The 19,886-nt window shown below is 37.5% G+C and overlaps 1 protein-coding gene across 1 annotated transcript in view; it reads right to left on the minus strand.

Annotated features, from left to right (window-relative positions):
- Positions 1–19,886, minus strand: part of BICC1 (BicC family RNA binding protein 1) — a gene marked incomplete at its 5' end in the record, with an annotated part of 286,932 nt that overhangs the window by 55,632 nt on the left and 211,414 nt on the right. The window lies entirely within an intron of this gene.

Consider the following 19,886-nt stretch of genomic DNA (forward strand, 5'->3'; position numbering starts at 1 on the left):
CCAGGCGGGTCTCGAACCCACGGACTCAGGCAATTCACTCACCTCAGCCTCCCAAGGCGCGTGATTACAGGCTGAGCCACCAAGCCCAGCTAAATATCTTAAATACTGTCATGGAAAGGTGTAAGTTCAGTCTTCTAAAATGTTTTTTCTCTAATAGCAAAAAGGCAGGGACTTATCAAAAATTACAGAAAATAAACATAACCTGATAAGGGGGACAAATTATTTTATCCTTTCTAACAAGAAAGGTGATTTTAAATAATTTTTTTCTATACAAAGATCTCCTATAAGTCAAGAAAAAAAACAACAACACTAATTGTCCCATAGGAAAATGGGTAAAAGTCATGGATAAATAATTCAAGAGAAAAATGGTAAATAAATATGAATAAAGTTCAATCTTACCAATCATCTAAAAAAATAAGTCGGCAAAGGTTTTTTTAAAATTATAAGATCAGCAATAACATAGTTAAATACTCTAACATACTTTTGGTGAAAATAAAAATTGGTATAACATTTCTGCAAAGCAATCTGGAAATGTTAATGAAAAATCACAATGTCATAATTTCATTTTAAGGATACACATACCTTCAGAGGAAGAAAAGGAAAACAGCAAAATTAATAGTGAATAATTCTAATTATTTTATTTTATGCTTCAAGCTTTTCTGTGTTTTCCATTAAGAACAGCTTTACATTTATAATATGGAAAAATGCTCATACCTTAAAAGGTCATCTGTATCAGTAAAGTCTGCGATTACTTCGTTCAAATTGCAACCTTGTGCTTTAAAATAAAATTTATTTCAGCTAGAGTTTCTTGTTTTCTGAGTGTAATGTGTCAAGAAGAATTCCTTAAAACCTGAGACCTTTAAATGTTCATGACGATGCTTTCTCAATTAGAAAAGTTCCTGCTTTCTTATCCACAATTCTGTGACAGGCTTTTTGCCATGCCGTTTCTCAACTTTATCTCTTTCTATTTGTTGTGCCATTCCTCTTAATATTTTACTAACCTCTTTTGGCCCTGAATACTGAATTCCCCAGTGAAACTGGAGCAAGACTACATAATGACGGGGTTAACTGCCATTGAAAGACAAGGTTGGAACAGGGTTCAAATAGTTGGTGAAGGCCATATGTTTATGGCCACCACTAACTACACATGGAATTCTTTCAAACATTTATGGCAAGATCTCTCTTTCTCTTCAGTAACAATCTCTAAAATAAATGGAAACAAGGGCATTCCTGGCAGTGAGCATATAGTGTTCTTTCTTTAAAGAATTTTCCAGTGTCTCCCAAGCAAGGACATTTAGAAAATCAATATTGATGTGTCATTCTCAGGGTGTGATTAAACCACCTATTAATGTAAGTAAATAAGAACCTCAAAGGATAATGTCTTCACAACAAATAGTTTCACTAGGATGGCAACATAAAAGATGTCTTGTCTTCTCAGCAGAGAAATCAAGGAGCTGAAAAATGGCCCCTGGTTATGCTCCATGTTCCCCTACCCCGGGGCAGTTCTGTCTTTAGCTCTCCCTGCCTCGTGCCCAGGAAGCCAGATCAGCACCTCTGGTACTGGCTGCATGGCTCCATGACTACAATTCACTGAGTAGTCTCTTGACACAGTTTCCTTTTTCATTGCATGCCCACAATACCTTGTCCTGTTCTTGCCCCTTCAGGCCTTAGGTAATAATGGCTTTCAGCTGTAGCCAGTTTTGTGCCTCATCATCTATTAATATCCATTTGCTTGTTCTCTTAACCTCTACTGTAAACAGCACCCTCATCAGAGTTTCCTCTTTTTTTTTTGACTCAGAGTCTCACTCTGTTGCTCCAGGCTGCAGAGCAGTGGCATACTCACGGCCATCCTCGACCTGCTGGGCTCAGGTGATCCTTAGCCTTTCCAAGTAGCTGGAACCACAGGTCACCACGCCTGGCTAATTTTTTAAAAATTTTTTTGTAAAGACCAGGTTGCCCAGGCTGGTCTAGAACCCCTGGACTCAGACAATCCTCTTGCCTCTGCCTCCCAAAGTGTTAGGATACTTTTCTGCTGGACCAAGACTAATACGACACACATTCCCTCAATTCCTTTTCTTTTCCTGATGACAAAGTAAGCAGGTGGTTTGGGGTGGTATAGTGGAGAACCCTGCATTCAATATTTGTTCTTGTCTCCTTTCTCCACAAAAGCACTAATTTTAGAAAGTGGACTTCATGCCTTCCATAGGTTAAAGATAATATTACTTAGATCTCAGCAGACACTTTTTTGAAAAGATTGATTTCTTCCAACTTATTGTTCAATACAAGTCCATTTCACAACGACACAGAAAACCACTAATGCAGTTTACTCTTTATTTTCCCTCTCCCTCCCTCCCTCTCCCCAAAGGCTATGCAAATACATTTTCATCATACAATCATGCTTATTACTGGAAGTATCTTGGCACCTTAAGATGTTTCTTGATAAATGTGTTGTAATGTTTATAGGACCTTTCAGAAATATGTGTGGATTCAGCAGCATTTTTGAATGTCTTTAATATTTTCTTGGCTTCCATATAACTTTTACCTCTAAAGGCACAAACAGTAGTGTTCCACTCAAGAAAATATTGCTTTAATGATATATACAGTGCACATCTTTTTTGATGCCAACTTCAAATGTACTAAAGTTAGGTTTCTGCAAAAACTGAATCAGAGGTTTTTTTGTTGTTGTTGTTTTCGGTTTTTTTAAACTGGGGGGTTATCTGTAAATTGTCTTAGTGGAACCTGTAAACCCACCTATAGTTGCATTCAAAGACTATATACATGTATATTAGTAAATATTTCTGAGTGAATCTACAGATTTTCAAAAATGCTAAGAAGGCTAAGTTTCAGTCTAATCAGTATGGAATTTTATAAAAACATTAAGAAAACATCTTGAATTCCTTCAAGGATTCAATTTTGGTTTGGCATTACTGCAAGCTGATATTTATCTTCTGTTCAAAAATTTTCAAAAATTTTTAAAAATAAAGTTTCAGCAATTATATTTAAAACATGAATGCTAGCCAATGAAACAATACCAAATTTGAGTTCATCATTAGTTCCTTTCAGTTATTACAAGAGAGACAGGAGAAAACAGTAATAGGCATTTATTTTGAGTGGAGGCTTATAAGAAAAGCAACAACTGAAACAACTTATTAACTCTTTGTCTTTTTAAAACATATTATATATGCTTTATTGAAGTGGAAATCCTACAACTTATATTCTTTTGCGGTGTAAATAGATTTTATATAAAATCTAGTTTCAGAACCCATATTCACTCCTAGAATTATATTAAGGAATGTCAGATCTGGGAATGAAACTTAAAGTTCCACCCTTCTTTACATCCTTCACCAAGATTCACCAAGTGCCCACTTGTAGGCCAGGCACGCCCTACAAAATGGAGTCACACTGAACATGACACCATAGTCCAAGTCAGGTAAGTAACCATAGATGTTAAAACTTTCCTCTCCTTGTATGCTTTCTCCTACATAGCATTCCTCCCAAAATGTCATCTAAGCTGCCATGTTTCTAGCGACAAAAGTGCTTATTTTGTCAGAAAGAAAAAGTGAGCTGCTGGAAATCATTTCCTTGAAACTATCTTCTCATCAGAAACCTTCAATGGTTTTTCAGTCTTACAGAATTAAGAGTTCACACTACCTGCTGTGGTCTTCACAGACCTCATGATCAGTGCCACACCCAGCTGTCAGTGTTCTCTTTCATTATTTCCCTTTGTGTAATTTGCACTTCACCCAAATCAAGATATTCACTGTTGCACCAAAATGTCCTGTGCTTTTTCAATCTGCATACCTCTTTGTCAGAAACCATCAAACACCGCACTGTTCCCAGTTTTGGCTCCATCTGTCTACTCTTCACCACCTTATGGTAATCCCAAACATGTTTTTCTGTCAGGTACCTCTAGTGTAAAGTAAATCTCTACCTCTGCTTCCCATGACACGGCTCAGTCCTCTAGGAAGCCCTATCATATGCTATTATGAACATAAGCCCTATCATATGCTATTATGAACCTGCCACTTCTTAAGTCTGTGGGTCCTGTGAATTGATGAGAGACACTGTGCCCAGTTTTTATACCCTCAACAAAAAATACTATGTCCTGAGTCTTAGAACACAGGCATTAGCTAACTATCTAGAATGAATGATATCTGGCTCCCCATAATTTTCATGTATTTATTCCCTCTTCTTCCACACTAAAAAGGCCACTCCGGTTGGTACATCCATGACAGCCCTTCAGACTCTGGCACAACCATTGTTTTCCTTGGGCAATCATCCCACTTTTCTCAGTAGGTCCTATGAACTGATTCTAAGACAAACTTTTTTTTTTTGAATTCTCAGTCTCCAGCTCAGCTCAGGAATATGGAATAAAGTAGGTATCCCATACAGATAGACAGTTGTGAGGTTTAAATAATAGTAAGTAAGATAACACAGTAGGCTTAGCACAGAGTCTCTGATATAGTAAGTATTCCATAAATGTTAGTTATTATAACTAAAAAAAGAATTACGATAACAGTTACCATACTAGCTCTTCTCTGGACCCATTCTCATTTCCTCTTATCTCTTTTAGAGATAATTTCTGATGAGCAGAGTTCAGTAGGTCTGTATAACCTCCCAACTCCTCTGCTAAATCTTCCTAAGATATCATTTACAATAGCATTGCAGACATATCACGTGCTAGTGCAGAGCAACCTTGGACGGCCAAAATCCCACAGCCTTCTCATATCAGCTGGTGTTCAGCCCTGTATTTCTCCGCTTTCTGAATTGTCCCATTATAAGTGTAAACAACTTCCCTTGTTTTTTATTATGATTTAGTACAAATTAAAGTAAAATGCCTCATATTAATTTTATTATGTTAGTGTTTGTGTTTTTTAATGGGAAACTCCTATGAGATTGTTAGCATCATCCTCATAAAAGAGAGATATGATAAAAGGGAATCCAAATATATAACTTATTCCTAGATTTTTAGAGAATTTTTTAATGCTATTTGACATTTAATATGTTTATTTTCCTTCACTTTTAAAGAGTATTAAGAATGTACAACATATCAGCATAATAACTACTTGGTGGAGATCAGTTCACTGTAGTTTATGAGAGAATAACATTTGATGAAAGATAAGAATAAAAAATGGAATGTATTCACTTTGCCATCACTTCACTGTTTCTCTCAAAAAGAAATGAAAAAGAAAAAAAATCAGATTAGAAAATTGGGACTGCATTAAAAATTCGAAAACCTGAAAATCAATAAAGACTAATTTAGCACAGTCTCTGACATCTCTGTAATACATATATTTTTCACAGCATAGCCTCTCAATGATAGCTATGTATTAGAAAATATAGCAAAGGAGATGTATGCAAAACTTCTAACAAATTAAACAAAGTTATGTCTGCTGAAGATTACAGATTACTTCGAAAAAAATTTTATGAAATTTTCATTTTGCAATCACAATTAAAACTTTAAGAAGAGATTTAGGTCGTTCTGAAAGAACAAATAATAAAGACAAGGGAACTTGAAACACTTTGTAATACTAGTTGCAAGTTTTTCAAATGTTCATGCTAAGCAGCACACAATCCACAACCCACATTACTTTAATATTTCACAGTTTACTGACCATTTTTGAGAATTTAGACCCCCAAATCTTAAATATTTGGGTTCCTCTCACCTCACTAGCTGCCAAGATATAAATAAGGTATAGTTCGTGAAGTACACTATATGGTGAAGGGGAAGTCTCAAAATAAAAAGTCATCGATATGGAATTGTGTTCCTAGCCGCCGCTGCGCCGCCGTCGCCCTTCAACACCAGGGCCGCCTCTAGCTCCCTGAGCACCAGGCGAAGGAGAAGGGGCGGTAAGCAAGGAGGTCTCAAGACCCTGGCTCCTACAAAGCCGATCGACCCAGGAAGCAATTGGCTACAAAAGCCGCTCACACGAGTGCGCCCTCTACTGGACGGGTGAGGAAACCTCATCGTTACCGGCCTGGTACTGTGGCACCCCGTGAAATTAGATGCTCTCAGAAGTCCACGGAACTTCTGATTCGCAAACTTCCTTTCCAGCATCGGGGGCGAGAAATTGCTCAGGACTTCAAAACAGATCTGCGCTTCCAGAGCGCGGCTATTGGTGCTTGGCAGGAGGCGAGTGAGGCCTATCTGGTCGGCCTTTTTGAAGACACCAACCTGTGTGCTATCCATGCCAGATGTGTAACAATTATGCCCAAAGACATCCAGCTAGCACGCCGCATACGTGGAGAGCGTGCTTAAATCCACTATGATGGGAAACATTTGACTCTCAAAAAAAAAAAATTTTTTTTTCTTTCTGTTATTGGTAGTTCTGAACGTTAGATTTTTTTTTTTCCCTCCATGGTGTCAAAAGGTACCTAAGTATATGATTGAGAGTGGAAAAATAGGGGACAGAAATCAGGTATTGGCAGTTTTTCCATTTTCATTTGTGTGTGAATTTTTAATATAAAAGCGGAGATGTAAAGTATTAATGTGAGTCAAAATGTTTCAGTGAACAAGTTTCAGCAGTTCAACTTTATAACAATTATAAATAAACCTGTTAAATTTTTCTGGACAATGCCAGCATTTGGATTTTTTTAAAAGAAGTAAATTTCTTATTGATGGCAATAAACGGCGTTTGTAGCATTTTTATCATACGGTATATTCCATCCATTCACTATACTTTTCTGAGTTGTCCTACATGCAAGTACATGTTTTTAATGTTGCCTGTCTTCTGTGCTGTTCCGGTAAGTTTGCTATTAAAATATATTAAACTATAAAAAAAGCCGGGCTCGGTGGCTCAGCCTGTAATCCCGCGCCTTTGGGAGGCTGAGGTGAGTGGGTTGCCTGAGCCCGCGGGTTCGAGACCCGCCTGGGCAGCGAGACCTCATCTCTACAATAAATCAAAAAATCAGCCAGGCGTGGTAGCGCACGCCTGTAATTCCGGCTACTCGGAAGGCTGAGGCGGAAGGATCGCCGGAGCCCGGCAGGTCGAGGCTGTGGTGGCCGGGAGCGGCCACTGCACTCCAGTCTGGGCGACAGAGTGAGACTCCAACTCAAAAAAAAAAAAACAAAAAAAAACTATAAAAAAGTCATCAATATTAATAAAAATATTTTCCAAAGAAAAATAACAATTATTGAATCCTTGGGCTTGAAACAGTTTATGTAAATATAGTCAAGCCAACAGCAGTTTAGAGAATACAAGTAAGCAATGGAACACATAGGAATTTTAAAATCAATATATAAAGAATGATACTTATAATACATTCACAATGGCATAAAATTGTTCTCTAATGAAACTGAGTTTTTCTTTCAAACTTTACTAAGATGATTGACAAAAATTAAATATATTTAAGGTATACAGTATGATTTGATATACCTATACATTTTTAAATAATTACCACAACCAGGCTAATTAACATATCTGTCACTTCACATAATTATCATTTGTGTGTGGAGGTTGAGAATGGTTATGATCTACTTGAAAGTAGAGTCACCACGCTATACATTAGATCTTTAGAACTTACCCATCTTATAACTGAAAGTCTGTACTCTTTGACCAACTTCTCCTCATTACCTCTACACCCAATCCCTGTAACTCCCACTCTATTTTCTGTTTTTATGAATTCAACCTTTTTAGATTGTACATATGTTATATTATGCAGTATCTGTCTTTCTTGTCGGGCTTTTTTCACTTAACATAATGACCTCTAAGTTCATCAATATTGTCACAAATAGCAGGATTTCCTTTTTTATAAGGCTTAATAATATTCCATTGTGGACTTACTATTGCTATTTTTTTGTTTTTGACTGTTTTGTAGTTTTTTTTCTTCCTTTATTCCTCTCTTGCCATCCTCCTTTGTAATTTGATGACTTTCTATAGCGGCATGGTTTGGTTTCTTATCTTTTTTATCTTTTATTTTAGATTCAGGGTACACATTGCATGTTTGTTACATGGACATAATGTGCAGTGGTGGGGATTGGCTCTCAAGTGGCCCATTCCTCAGATAGTGAATATTGTACCCTGTAAGTAATGTCTGAATTCTAGGCCCCTCTTTACCTCCCTCCTTGGTGTCCCCAGTGTCTACTTTTCCAACTTTGTGTTAGTTCTTTATTTTTTGTGGATCTACTATAGATTTCTGCTTTGTGATTACCATGCGGTTACATAGAGTTCCAAGAGTCTATTTGAAGCTGATAACAACACTGATTGTATGTAAACACTACTCTTTTACTCTTCCCCCATTTTTGATGTCACAATTTGCTTCTTTTTATATTGTGTATCCTTTAGCAAATTACTATAGCTACTGTTTTTTTTAATACATTTGCCTTTTATCCTTTATATTAGATTTAAAAGTAATTTACACTCCACCATTACAGAATCAGAGTATTCTGAATTTGACTACATACTTTTACCAGGGAGTTTTACACCTTCCTAAGTTTTCATGCCAATAATTAGCATCCTTTCATTTCAGTTTGAGCCATTTTCTTTAGCATTTTTTGTAAGGCAGATCTAGTGGTGATAAATACACCCAGCTTTTATTTGTCTGGAAAAATCTTTCTCTCTCCTTCATTTACTAAGGACAGCATTGTTGGGGACGCACTCACTCTGATTCAGGAGCCTAGGCTCCAGGACTCCACATATAAGCCATGGCAGAGGTTCATTAAGTTTTCAAATTCTTCATTGACTGGCAGTTTTTTGTCTGTGTGTTTTTTCAGCACTTTGAATATACCATTCCCCTCCTGCCTGGCCCACAGGATTTCTGCTGAGAAGTCAGTCCACCGATAGTCTTAAAGTTCTTTTATATGTGATACTCTTCACTCGGTGTTTTCCAAATTATCTTAGTTTTAGATTTTTGAAAATATAATATGTCTTGGTGAAATCCTCTTTGAAATGAACCTGTTTGAGGGCCTTGGAGCCTCATGTACTGGATGTCCATACCTCTCCCAAGATACGGAAACATTTTTTAGCCATAATTTCTTTTAAAAAAATTTATGATCCTTTCTTTCTTCTCCTTCAAAGACCCCCATAATCCATATTTTAATTCTCCTAACGGTGTCCCCAAAACCCCATACAATTTCCTCATTCTTTTTTCTTCTCTGCCTGGATAATTTAAAATGCTATATGTCTTCAAGATCACAGATTCTTTCTTCTGCCTGAGCAAATCTGCTGTGGAAGCTCCCTATTACATTTTTCATTTCATTCACTGCACTCTTAACATTCAAAATACGTTTGGTTATTTTTAATAATTTATACCTATTTATTGGGCTTTTAGTTTTGTTCATATGTTATTTTCCTGATTACACTGAGTTATTTGCCTGTGTTTCCTTGTAGTTTCCTTAAAACAAGTATTTTAAAATTCTTTGTCAATTTGTAGACCTCCATTTCTTTGGGCTTTGTTACTGATAAATTATTGTTTTCTTTTGCTAGTATCATGTTCCTGTGTGTGTGTGTGTGTTCATGTTCCTTGAAGTCTTGCAATGCTGTTATCACATCTGAAGATGCAGTCATCTCCCCCAGTCATCTTATTAGCTTTGGGAGAGAAGCACCTTCACCAGTCAGCTCTGGCAGGGATTCTGAGGTTCTCTCAGATCTTTTCTATGGATGTTCTCTCTCAACACCTTTTATTCTCCCTTGGAGGATAATTCTTAAGATTGTATACCTTCCCTCAACCTCACAAGCCAGGCTATATGCTGAGAACCTTTCATTGTTTTCCCTAGGGCAGTACTCTGAAATGTTCAGGCTTGTGTACCTTCTTCCAGTCTCACAGAATCAAGTCAACTGACTACATGTGACTTCTGCAAAGGCTAAAGGCTTGCATCTAACTGGCCACAGGAGAGGTGGGAGAGGAGCTATGAAGTTGGTTGGGACCAAAGGTGAGGTGTCTCAGTCTGTAGACAGGCTTCCTGATGTAGTCCAAGAAGTAGTTCGTAGCTTATGTGAACTTGTGTTGAATTCTGAACCCTGGTTGCCCTTTCCTTACTCCCAGCCTCTTTCAGCCAGTCTGCCATGCTGATCCTCTCAGTATTCTGACTGAGTCATGAAACATGGGCTTCCCGGGCAGTATTCCACACAGATGGGAATGCTGGGTGCTTACTTTCTCCATGGGAGGAACTATGGGCCAAGAAGGTTTCTCTTGGTACTGAACTGTGCTATTTTATAGAAGAGGTGATATTAGTGAAATGAAACTATTCTTACCCTGTTCAATGCATCTGTTCTTGGATTTTTTGTTCCAACGGTGGGCTGGAATATCTCTGCTGGATTCCCAGATTCCCATAAAAGTACTCTTGTTCATGGGTGGTTGTCAAAAATCAGTGCTTCTGCAGGGAGATGATAGCAGAAAACTATTCTGCCATCGTGCGGACATCATTTCTGACAAACTTTTATTGTTGACAAGATATTACTAGTTCTTTCAGTTGATAACTGAGACGATCCAAATTTTATTATGATTTATATCATTAAATAAATAGAAATGTATATGCTAAGAAAGCAAGAAAAAAAAATTCCTAAATCTACCCCCATTACTGTCCCCATCTCATTTCAAGGGAACAATGAAATAAACAAACAAGCAAAACAAAACATATGGCATCATTGTTATGTAAATCCATCAAGTTCCAGCTTTTTAACCAGCCAGTGTCCCTGCCATCCCCCTTTTATCCCCACCCCCTGGCACTATATCCAACACTATATTTGGCCTTAATCTGGTTCATAGATTGGATTTTCTTGGAGCATAATGCAGCAAAAACCACTTCTGCAACTACCAGACACTAAGCAGCAATATAATTGGAGAGCAATACCACTGTCCTGCCAGAAACTATCAGGACCTTGAAACCAGCAGGAGGCAGCTTCAGGGGTGACTAAGAATTGAATTGAGCCAAAAGGGAATATTTCTGTGCTGCTTCCAGTAACACAATGCATATTCTAATGTGACTGTGGGCTGGAAAGATTTCATATGCCCTTGTGGACTAACTTTATTGTGTGCCTGGAAAAGAGAGAGTATTTGAATTCACTGGCAGCTTTCAATGGACCTACCCCTCCCTGTAACACCTGCTTTTGTTGATTAAATTGTAATAGGACTTTTTTTTAATAGGGTGAGTTTAAGAGAAAAAATGAAATTGGCACCAGCTTTTATGACATGATTATTAATAAATGCAGAGTATTAGAGAGGTATCCTTTCAGAGCAAGAGAAAAAGTCTTATTAAAAGAGATAAGACCTCTGAGTCCTTATCTTAGAATAGAAAATTTTAGTGGGTAAAATGTTAGAGAACCTCATATATAATCTAGACTATAAAGAATTGTTTCTATGCTTTCAAATATTAGATATTAATGGGATTCTCATGTCCTCGACAGGGTACACAGTTCAGGATTCACACTGGAGTGTACTGTATACAACCATATTAATATGAACTTTATTCATTCATTATATAAAAGATTTGAGCTAGGCTTGGATTCACCTTTACTTAAAGAAAGTAATTGATAAATAAATGAACGCAAATATTTAGGCAAGAAAGTATATTCAAACACCATAAGATCCTGTGGAAGCCCTATTTGCACACATCTCAAATACATGCTATGTATAAGTTTATAACAACTAATCATTAAACTGATCTCTCAAAGAATATTAGACCATAATTTAGTTATGTAACTCAAAGGAGGAAAATAAAACTTTCTTTTAACATAAGCTCTTAGATTCTAATTGTCTCCTAACTGACACAGACATCACCTTGACAATTCCAGCTAAGTAACTTACTAACATATTTGTTTCTCTTATAATCTGTTGATTATTCCCAGACAGGCTGATGAATTTCTCCAGGTTTAGTTTTCCATTCTCACTCCCTCAGTGTCCCTGAATTCCAGTTCACTTATTTTATGTTTTTATCTCTATGAAGCAAGAATTAAAGAAAATTAAAGGCATAAAATCTAAAACCAATCTCTCCTCCTGTTTTAGGAGAAAGAAAGTGAGAAATGTCAAGCCTGGACCAAAAAAAAAAAAAAAAAATTAGTGATCAATTTTAAGGCTCTATGTTTCTCTTCCCCTGACTCTGAAGAACTTTTATGCTTCTTCAGGTCTTTGTGTCTGTCTGCTAAATCAGCATATATATACATATCACTGTCTTCATTTTCTATATACTTTTACTGCCTTATACATTTACGTCTTTTGCTTTTTCATCCATAAATGAATTTCAGGTCCCTTCTTTGATATGAATACTTCTGACAATAAGGTGTCTAGAACAGGATACAGAATTCCAAGTAAAATATTTTCTCCACAGTCATATAAACCAAATTTTTTCCTACTTCAGTGGCTCAGTCTAGAGTCTCTGTGTATGCAAGCTGAATTATAATGGGTCCCTGAAGGAACTGTGTCTCTGGCGAGTCACTGTCATTTCCAGTTCTCTCTTTGTTTCATTGTCTAATTAAGCATTTTTAAAAATGCAGGTAACTGGTTATTATCTACTGAGATGAACTCAGTTCCCCCCTCATAAAATAGTTTTAAAAACAGTGCCTTTTTCATAGAAATGCTTAGTATTCATATTAGTACACATTAGTGTGTGTTACTGCACCTGCTCATTTGAGGGCCCCTAAACACCACTAAGTGTATAGCAAGCCCATAGTTGTAAGTCTTCACTTGGTCTTCCTTCTTGGTTTCCTGGGGGGTTTTTTGTTTTTGTTTTTTGAGTGCAGTGGCATGCTCATGGCCACCACAGCCTCTACCTGCTGGGCTCAGGGGATCCTTCCACCTCAGCCTTCCAAGTAGCTGGAACTACAGCCATGTGCCACCACGCTCAGCTAATTTTTTGATTTATTGTAGAGATGAGGTCTCACCAAGTTGCCCAGGCTAGTCTCGAACCCGTGGGCTCAGGCAGTCCTCTCACCTCTGCCTCCCAAAGTGCTGGGGTTACAGGTGTGAGCCACTATGCCTGGCTCTCGGTTTTCTTTTTTTTCTTTTTTTTTTTGAGTTGGAGTCTCACTGTCGCCCAGACTGGAGTGCAGCCTTCCAAATAGCTGGAACTACAGGCACACGCTACCACGCCCAGCTAATTTTTTTGATTTATTGTAGAGATGAGTTCTCGCCAAATTGTCCAGGCGGGTCTCGAACCCTCAGGCTCAGGCAATCCACTCACCTCAGCCTCCCAAAGGCGCGGATTACAGGCTGAGCCACCGAGCCTGGCAGTTTTTTTTATCGTCTTCTCTGCCTCTATCCCTTAGGAATGCCCCCTTTCAGCATTCTTTTCCTTCATGCCTTTTGCATCTACTCCTGTAACTTTAATTCCCACCCAATAACCGGATGTTTTCCAATTCTAGTTTCTCAACTTTGGCTTCTCTTCTGAGCTTCCCAGTCATAGTCCCAGACAACTAGAAAACTTCTTATTATCTTTATAGTCTCCAGGGTCAATGTGCCAGGTCCAAAATTCATCACTGTCCTCTCCTTTGGGGTAGGAGAGAAAATGGGGAAAGCCACAGTTTAGCAAAGAACGTGTTTGTGCAAAAAGTAATCCAAAGGCTAACAGATCACCAGCATGTGATCTTGCCCTACTTCAGTACAGACACTGGCTTCTGTGCCCAGAACTAAACTCCTTTAGGATCTATCCTGTGTGTGTAGCTCATCTTTAGCTGTACTGGCCTAATGATTCCTCATTAGAAATCATTGTGCTTTTCTCCTTCTCCAAATAATTCTAAAATTCTAGTAAGTAGATCCACTTATATCTCAAAACATCTTCTGCCTCCATTCAAACCATATTTAACTTGTTCTTTGGGGTGCTGTCTTAGGAAAAGCTCAGGACTATGCTTTCATAGTTTTAAAATCAGCTTTGAAGGTTGACTAACTCATGATACCAGGTAGAGTGATTAGTGTCTTAACAGCATTTCAAAAAAAAATTATGTAAAACACATGATAAGCAATAATTTCCCCAATGTCTCCAATATTTTAAAGGTAACTACCATATCTTTTTAGAGTGTATTCATTACTGAAAGTCTATTATTTTTCTTCCTGGTAGAGATAGTCAAGCTTGTGTAAATTTTGAGGATTTGACAGAACTATATTGGGTTTTTAGGAGGAAATCATGTTAACAACACAAAATTTAGTGGCTTGCCTTCATAAAGACAAAAGGTCATAGGCCTTGAAACAACAAACATAATAGAGTTGGCTCCATTCTGCATTCAGAACCTATGTAATTCATATAGATCACTTTCTATTCCATTGATTCTAACCAATATATAAGGACTTGCTCCAACAATGAAGAAAGCACTGAGCATCATTTGTGTAAAGAAGAAATTGCTTAAGTCCTGTGATATAAAGCTGCTCTGGAAAGAGATAACTCCTTGTTTTTTTAAAGTTTCCAAAGTACATTTGCAAGTTTGGCCAGTGCCTATTAACTTCCTATTAACAATGAAAACTTGTATCAACTGCCAGGTAAAAAGATTTGAAAAGGGTGGGTACAGAAGCTTAATGTCATGTTTGCTACCTGGCACTGACACGGTCCATTATGACAACCAGTACACTTGTTTAAGTAGACAGGCTGGATATTACCTGCAGCAGGATTGACTACAGACCCAGAGTTTGTAAAGATTAATACTGCCCACTTTATAGCCTATTTCTCGTCCTTTTAAGTTGTACTGTGGAAACAAAAGAAAACATAAAGTTGACCACATTTTTGGCCAGATACTACTATATATCATGTAAAACCTTATGGATCTTGATTTTGGCACTTTCACTGTATGCTTTAGTTTTTGGGGGGTTTTTTTGTTTTTTGTTTTTGCTGTACTCAGCAAACCTGACAGCTACATTCTCCAACATTTCACAGACATTCCCATCATGCTTAACTGCAAATCAGTTCTCAACTTTTCACTATATTTTCTCATTTTGATGACACTTCTTACATACTTTTGTTCTATTGTTTTTGTTTGTACATTCTTCAGCTTTTGCTTACTAGGCATTGAATTTGATCAGATCTGTGAATCTCCTGGACACAAATTTCCATTAGAGTAAGGAGAAACTGGCTCATACCAGGTTGAGTAGCTGAGTATAGCGAATGTACAGAATCACTCCAACATGAATCAATAATAAAGATGTGTGGGGAAACTGTTAACCAGATGCAAAATGTTTCAAAGTGTTTTTTTTGGGTTTTTTGTGGGTTTTTTTTGAGTTGGAGTCTCACTCTGTCACCCAGACTGGAGTGCAGTGGCCACTCTGGGCCACCGCAGCCTTGACCTGCTGGGCTCCATCAATTCTTCCGCCTCAGCCTTCCAAGTAGCTGGAATTACAGGTGCGTGCTACCATGCCCAGCTAATTTTTTTGATTTATTGTAGAGATGAGGTCTCACCAACTTGCCCAGGCAGGTCTCGAACCCGTGGGCTCAGGCAATCCACTCACCTCAGCCTCCCAAGGTAAAAACAGATACCGAAAAGGAATTGGTTTCAAACCAAATCCTGGACTCACAACTACAAAGCTGATTTCTACAACTTGACCTTTTAGATTCCTAGTTCTTTCCTGACTAAAATGTGTTATAAGAATTTTTTTTCTAGAAAAATCATTATGGAAATGGTTGTATTTATCATGATTGATAGGAACTTTAAAACTCCATAGCTCTTGAAATGTGTTCATGGAAAGGATTACACAGGCACTGTTTCTAGACTCCTAAAGATGATGAAATACTACCCAAAATTAAAGACTTCCACGCCAATGCTTGTTTCTCAGTCTCCAGAAGAATAGTCTAATCACATTCTTCATTTATTTATTTTTATTTTGTTCTCCCACAGACTCAAGGAATCAACAGCCTCAACTTTTTAGTCATTCATTTTGATAACACATCTTCAGGGACACAACTCCTTTTCCCATTGTATTATATTATTTAAGCACATAACGATTTCTACATTGTTCTAAGATATTTTATCAAAAGAAATAAAGGGGGACAGATAGAGACACATGGGAAATCACAAGAAAACCATCTCTAAGTATCTACATTAACAGTAATTTCTGCCATTTTCTTTAAAGGGAAACTGATTGAGGCACGATCAAGTTTAAAGTCTTTCACTGACTCATTTCTTACTGTTGCTCTTACATGGATTTGAAACCTTGTCACTGCCCTCTCCTCTAAAATTTATATACCTCGTCTTTGAATTATAATCAACTTTCTTCCCAGTCCAAATGTCTCCTTCTTAAAACAGCTAGCACAGAGGTGGAGTGACTGCTGTATGTATCTCAGCATCATCTATTTTCACACAAACTCATCATTCTGTCCATTAATTCTTGGTTGCTTGTCTTACAAAAAAAAATTTTTTTTTAGTTGGGGTCTCACTCTGTCGCCTAGGTTGGAGTGCAGTGGCACTCTCATGGCCACCATAGCCTTGACCTGCTGGGCTCAGGCGATCCTTCTACCTCAGTCTTCCAAGTAGTTGGAACTACAGGTGCATGGTACCACACCTGGCTAACTTTTTGATTTATTGTACAGATGAGGTCTCATCAAGTTGGCCAGGCTGGTCTCAAATCCCTGAGCTCAGGCAATCCTTTCACCTTGGCCTCCCAAAGTGTTGGGATTACAGGCTTGAGCCACCCTGCCTGGCCGATCTTAAAAAATTTTAAGTCAGATCCTTAAAGTATGAACTTTACATCTTTTATAAAAGTGAATGAAGAAGTCTTGGCCTGCAAATATATACTATAATAACCATTGACTTTTCAGAAAAAAAATTCAAGAAAAGCTATGTGTTACTTCACTGGTACCATGAGATATTTATTTATATCACTCAGAACTAGTATCAGAAACTAATAGAAGAAAAAAATTCCTCAGTGTTTCCAATGGAAAATAATGCATTGTTTAGAGAATACCCTTTGAAGTTTTCTGGTTCTATCTTTCCACTGTCTTTGAAATATCTCATAACGCTCTAGGTTTTAGATAACTGAGAACAAGGCAAAGCAAGTCTTTTCTATAGGCATGCAAATAAGTTCTGTCTTTGGAGATTCAATGGGCTTCCCCTCCCTCTCCCATTAAAAAAGGCCCGTTTCAGATCCATTTGTAAATTCATCTTATATTTCTTTATTCCATATAAATTTGTGATCCTCCTTTGGCTGGTTATGACAGTTGCCTGGTTCTCTCATTAATAATGAGATACATAAAGTCCTTAACACGTGTTTAATTTATGTCTGTACAAGAATCATGATTTTCCATTTTCTTAGACAATGCTTCTTTGACAGTAAAACAAATATTTCCTGAAATCATTAATAAGGACAATTTAAATCCCATTACAACAGATTCCAAAAGGCATTTTTTTGGCTAACAGAAATTTCTCTGTATTGAATATCAGTTAAATAAGTGATTTAGATAATCTATTATTATGGTGTTTGGTTGTGATGTATTTATTTTGGTAGAATTTCAGCTGGAATGTACATGTGAGTTTCTCTGTGAAGAATACATAATATATGAGTACTATGGTTTAACAAGAAGCAAAACTATTAGGTATAGATACACTAAGGAGCTGGAAAGCAGTGGAAACCATCATTTGGGGGACTCACCAATCTCCTGCATGAATGTTAATTTATAGTAATTTAACACCCTTGATGGAATAAGAGTTGCCTGAGAAAATCATTCCCATTCTTAGACCTGGCAACAACCAGTCTCCTTGACACTATTCTCTTATTCCACAATGTACAAATTCACTGTGGAATTACTATTAAAACCAAAAACAGAGCTAAGAACACGATTGCTTAAAACATGTATATGAAAAGCTGCTAACATGTTAGGTTTCAAAACACCAGAACTCTTTTTTCACTCCTTTGCTCTTCTTCTTAATATAATTTTATTTTTAGGTTTTACAAAACAGAAGGTCAACAATGAATTTCTTTCACACCACAGAAAAAGAGTAAACAGGAAGCATTGTCTTAACAAAAGAACAATTAAGTGGTTTTCATTCCTTCACTGTTTTGATCTGTAACTTAGCAAAGAATGTGTTATGTCACTATACAAACATACAATAAATACCCAAAGGTGTTTTTTAAATCAATGAATCAATCCTTTCCCGGTGCTAGCAAAAGGATTTAAAATACTTACTTCCCACATATCTAACTTGATGTTCTTTCTCTAGAAAAGTTTCAAAGATTTTAGGTTTTAAAGATCTTTTTGTTTATACTGAAGTATGGTTACAGTTCTCTTATTTAAATATTTTAATGACCAGAGATACTGTCTCTGGGAATCTAAATTGGACTTTAAGCAAGTAGCCAGTTTAAAAAAATTACATTAGAACAGATGCTCAGTTTTTATTAATTTTAATTTCTAGTCAGACTTTACAGAATTTAATCGTTTTTATTCCCTAGAGCAACAGAAATTTTTAACAAGTAAGAAATAAAAGAAGCTAGTCCCATTTATTTCATCATCTTAGACTTACAGATGGTGAGAAGAAACGGCTGATAAAATATTTTTTAAGCTTGATGACTTTGGTAATGAATTTACAGGGTTGAAATAGAATTACTATCTAGTTCCATGGTTTGGTTATTAGAACTAAACTTGTGCCTCCAGGGAGGGACAAGAAGAAACAGAGTTGGCTTGCCTTTTTGTCATGTCCCTTACAGGGAAGCAGAGGGGAAACTAGATGAACTGTGTACCAGGGATGGCTTTGTTAGTGAACATCACACTCATGGTAGTGATATACTTGCCTCTTCTTGGATATACCACAAATACCATCTTTTATTCAATAGTACACAATTGTCTACTTTGTAGGGGAGGAGGGCATCAAAGATCATCTAGCTACATTTGGACACCTATAATGAGGGCTCCTGTATAAAGTCATATGTGTATATGTGGTTCATGGTAAACACACATTTGGGGATCACAAATTTATTAACAGGTGACATTTTATAAGTGCTTTTATGAATTGGTTGTCTGAAATATACAATAGAATTACCCAAGCAAAAAAACTTTTTTAAAAAATGATGGCTGTGGCCATAGGTTGGCTCACAAAAGCCTAATAATCCACAGGTTCACGGAAAAACTAGATCTATAATTTTCTAAGATAGTAGAAGAAAAATACTGCAAACATATAAGTGTCAGTATACAGAACAGCTTAGGAAGCCCAGTACCATTTCTAAGGCTGTTTCCTGTGGCTTGTTTCCAAGATAGGGAATGCATCTTTCCCTTGTGTTCTTCAAATTTGCTGACTGCCAAGAACTTCAAACCTTTTGCTGTGACAGCAAAAAGAGAAACCTTTGATGTGAAGGTCAGTTGTTCACAGCTGATCCGAGTTGGCAGCTTCAGGCTTAAGGACAGGCTGCATTGATATTTACAGCATCTCTGGTTCTGACAAACTTTCCCCAAGAGCAATCTAAACATACAAATAACCATTGAAGAAGTCATGTCTTGATCCCAGTTCTGCTATGCCCTTTACTCTTTAACACAAGATATCTAGGAATGATCTGGATGGGGTTTAAGGCCTATTCCCTTCCTGTACCTCTTCATGGATTTAACCTCTTGAAAAAACTGAGACCTTAATGAGAGACTCTTAATACACATTCTCCATAACATCACTTATTGAGCATAAGCTCCACTTCAGCTTGCATGCACAGATACTTTTGCATTCTTTTTTTTTTTGAGTTGGAGTCTCACTCTGTCACCCAGACTGGAGTGCAGTGGCCACTCCCGGCCACCGCAGCCTTGACCTGCTGGGCTCCGGCGATCCTTCCGCCTCAGCCTTCCAAGTAGCTGGAACTACAGGCGTGCGCTACCACGTCTGGCTTATTTTGATTTATTGTAGAGATGAGGTCTCGCCAAGTTGCCCAGGCGGGTCTCGAACCCGCGGGCTCAGGCAATCCACTCACCTCAACCTCCCAAAGGCGCAGGATTACAGGCTGAGCCACCGAGCCTGGTTTACTTTTGCATTCTAAAATGCATGATGTGATACTAGTAA

Source organism: Carlito syrichta, unplaced genomic scaffold, assembly GCF_000164805.1.
Source record: "Carlito syrichta isolate Samal-C Ts95f unplaced genomic scaffold, Tarsius_syrichta-2.0.1 Scaffold305437, whole genome shotgun sequence".
In the NCBI taxonomy this organism is placed as follows: Eukaryota; Metazoa; Chordata; class Mammalia; order Primates; family Tarsiidae; genus Carlito; species Carlito syrichta.